Source organism: Camelina sativa, chromosome 12 (genome assembly GCF_000633955.1).
Source record: "Camelina sativa cultivar DH55 chromosome 12, Cs, whole genome shotgun sequence".
Classification (NCBI taxonomy): Eukaryota; Viridiplantae; Streptophyta; class Magnoliopsida; order Brassicales; family Brassicaceae; genus Camelina; species Camelina sativa.
The window spans coordinates 13810133-13814269 of record NC_025696.1 but is presented as its reverse complement, the minus strand read 5'-3'; positions in this window follow the sequence as shown (position 1 = coordinate 13814269).

Genomic DNA, 4137 nt, shown 5'->3' with positions numbered 1-4137 from the left:
AAATGTCAGGTCGAGTAAGTGTTAAGTAGATAAGCTTACCCACTAGATGGCGATAGCGAGAGGGATCTTTGTATGAAGGATCATTCCTCTCCCCCTTGCATTCAACTTGGTAGCCATCAGGAAGCGGAGTGTCAACCGGTTTAGCTCCTAACATTCCTGTTTCATAAAGTAAATCAAGGGTGTACTTTCGTTGGGAAAGAAATAGGCCTTCCGGAGAATGACACACTTCAATCCCAAGGAAGTACTTAAGCTCACCAAGGTATTTTATATCAAACACAGAATTTAAATGAGCTTTGATATCCTTTATACCTTCATGGTTGTCCCCGGAGATGATAAGATCATCTACATAGACAAGAACAACCACTATACCTTTATCGCTTTGATGAGTGAAGAGAGAGTTGTCCGAGTGGGTTCTCTTAAAGCCATAACCAACAAGTGTAGTGCTCAACTTGTGGTACCAGGCTCGTGGTGATTGCTTTAAGCCATATATAGCTTTCCTTAGTCTCAATACCTTTCCCGGAGTGATCATGTCTTCAAGACCGGGTGGTGGTGTCATGTAAACCTCTTCCTTTAATTCTCCTTGTAGGAAGGCATTTTTGACATCCATCTGCCATAACTCCCAAGATAGATTCGTAGCTAAGGATAAGACTACCCTCACCGTATGAAGCTTAGCCACTGGTGCGAACGTGTCTTTGTAGTCCTGACCATATGTTTGAGTGAACCCACGCGCCACTAGGCGAGCTTTGTATCTCTCGATGTCTCCATTACTTAGATGCTTGATTGTGAAAACCCACTTTGAGCTTACTGCCTTTTTCCCTGGTGGAAGATCAGCTTCATCCCATGTGTGATTTCGTATCATAGCCTCCACCTCATCATCTACGGCTCCAAGCCATTCTTTGCTTTCTTGTGCTTCCTCATAGGTGTTTGTTATCGGTTGTTCGTCTAGCTTCCCAAGGAACACTTGATGATCAGCTGGTAGACGCGCAAGAGAGCATACAGCTTGTATAGGATGCGCTATAGCATTGTTGTTGTAGTAGAAGCGCTTATCTCTCCATGTGGACGGATGTGACCGGACGCGAGTACTTCTACGCGGCTGTGGAGCTGGTTGTGGAGCTGGTTGTGGTTCAGGAGCTGGCGCAGGCAGTGCTTGGTCTACAGAAGTTGGTTCTTCAGAGACTTGTTGTTGTAGCCTATCATTGTTCTCCCCCTCCGGCTCCGGAGGCACAACATCAGCCGGGATAGACGATGGTTCGGGCAGAGGTTCCGAGGTGCCGGGAAGTGAGTTAGGTGAAGTATCCTGGGACAATTGCGAGGGTTGAGTGGTCGAGACACCGAGATGATCTAGTAAGAACTTTAGACCTGCAGACTGATCCATAGGCGTTGCCAAATCCTTCAAGCCCGTCCAATCTTTCTTGTCAAAGTAACCTTGGTCTTCAAGAAACTTAACATCGCGTGAGACGAAGGTGCGGTCATTGATCGGATCAAAGCATTTGTAGCCCTTTTGAGTGATGGAATAGCCTAGAAACATGCACTTGGTGCTCTTGGCTTCAAGCTTATTCTGTAGTTCACCTGGTATCAAGACAAAACAAACACAACCAAACACTTTTAGGTGATTAAGTGATGGTTTAAATTGGTTTAGTACCTCAAATGGTGATCGATCCTCTAGGATCTTAGTAGGAGTCCGGTTGATTAGGTAGCAGGCCGTCATCACCGCATCTCCCCAATATCTTCTTGGGACGTTGGTGTGAAACATCATTGATCTTGCTACTTCCATCAAGTGTCGGTTCTTTCTTTCGGCTACACCATTTTGTTGAGGAGTGTAGGGGCAACTTGTTTGATGAACAATGCCATGCTTTGCTAGGTGTTCTTTGAATCGATTGCTTGTATACTCGCCTCCATTGTCTGTTCTAAACACTTTAATCTTAGCATTAAACTGATTAGTGACATAGTTTTGGAAATTTATAAATGCATCAATCACACGATCCTTGGAGGGAAGTAAGGTTACCCAAGTATATTTTGATTTTTCATCTATGAATGTCACAAAATACTTGTTACTATCCCTAGAGACACATGGAGAGGTCCAAACATCTGAATGAACTAAGTCAAAGCAGTTTTCATAAAAAGTAGTAGACTTAGAGAAAACAGTTTTACAATGTTTGCCAAGTATACAAGCTTCACAACTAGAGTGATCAAAAGAGACATTAGGAAGCATTAATTCGAGAGCTCTAGAGTGAGGATGACCTAGCCTAGCATGCCACATTGCATTCAAAGAAATTCCAAGACAAGAACTAAAAGAAACAGATTTTGGTAAACTTGGTGAACTATCTTCAAGAATATAAAGATCATCTTTGGTTCCACCTTCACCAATCAGTTTTCCAGTCTCAATATCCTGAAAGTAAACATCATTAGGCCCAAATATAGCATAGCAATTTAGATCATTAGTAGCTCTTTTAACCGACAAAAGATTTGAAGTAAACTTAGGCATATAAAACGCTTTAGACTCTTTGTTAAATAATCTTAATTCGCCTATGCCTTGAATCGGTATTTTCTCCCCATTAGCAATAACTACATTTCCCTTAGCCGGTTCTATATTATTTAGCAAGTTCGAGTTACTAATCATATGGTGAGAAGCACCCGAATCTACTACTAAGGAGTTATTAAGCTTGAGGGCAGAAAATGTTTTACCACTTGACTCCTTGAGAGCCAAGGACTTGAAGAAGGCCTCCAAGTCAGATTTCCTCACATAGTCTCCGGAGGCTGCCTCTTCACCGTTCTTCGAGGAACCGCCAGTCTGGGCTTGTTCGTCCTTGGTGTGAGTCACGTTGGCTCGCGGATCCTTGTGATGATGACTTGGGCGCAAGTGAGGGTGAAGAAACCAACATTTCTCCTTAGTATGGTTCTTCCTTTTACAATGTTCACATCCTCCCTTTGGCTTCCGATCCTCTTGTTTGAAGACTCCTTTGTTGGCTGTGACGAGCTCCCCCTTACCACTAAACAAGCCGAGAGAGCCTTGTTCTTTTTGTATCTGTGCGCACACATCATCGAGGCTTGGGAGCTTGTCTGACCTTAGGATATGCTTGATGAGGTCGTTGAAAGTCGGGTTGAGGGTGAGTAGCAATGCAAAGACCTTGTCTTGTTCCCTTCGCTCGTTGAGTATGGCCGGATCCATGGTGTTCGGTCGGAGCATTTCGAATTCAGCCCAAAGTAACCTGAACGTCCCAAAATGTTTGTTGAACTCCATATCCTCTTGACTCAGGTCGTTGATAGACTTCTTGACTTCAAAGACTCGGGTGAGATTGGAGACATTGCCGAAGACATTCGTGAGGGTCTCCCATAGTTCGCTGGCCGTTTCACAATAAGAATAGGCTTCTAGTATGGGAGCCTTAAGGGAGTTTTGAAGTATGGAGAGGACGGTTTGGTCTTCTTGAAACCACTTAGCCTCTTCTTGACGCTTAGCCTCTTCTTCATCTTCTTTGATGGTTTCTTTTCCACCTTCTTTGGTGACTTTCCTTGGAACTCTCCCACCTTCGATGTGGTTCCAAAGTCCGCGGCCACACAATGCTGTTTTGGTGGTTCTTGACCACATCAGATAGTTTCCTCCTTTGAGGACGGTTGGTAGAACAAGCGGCTTGGTGTTCTCCATGGTAGAATGCTATTGACCGCCGGATAAAGCTTTTGACCAGTGGATAAACGTGAGAAAACGAACGAGAGTAGAAAGCGAACAACAAGAATGGAGAATCAAAGCCAGAATAAAAGAGAATGGAGCTGGTTTTGTCAAGAACAGAAACCTCGCTCTGATACCATGTTAGAATTGCAGAATTATCTAGAGAATAATAAGAGAATCGAGAGAATAAGAGAATGTGTATTCAAAAGACTTGATTAGAATACATCTTATGTTTATTACATGGCCATATATAGGGAGAGAAGGAGATATTAGCCGTTAGAGATACAATAGGGAAGGAAAGAAGATATTCTCGTGAGATTAGTCTCAATCTTCCTTAATGATGATAGCGACCTTTCCTTACTTGGTTGACTCGACTTCACTCGTCCCCAAGGTAAACATGTGATCTCTTCTTAGGATATTTTTGATCTCCTCTCTTCTAGATCCTTCTCTTCTTATGGGTTTCTTATTACTAA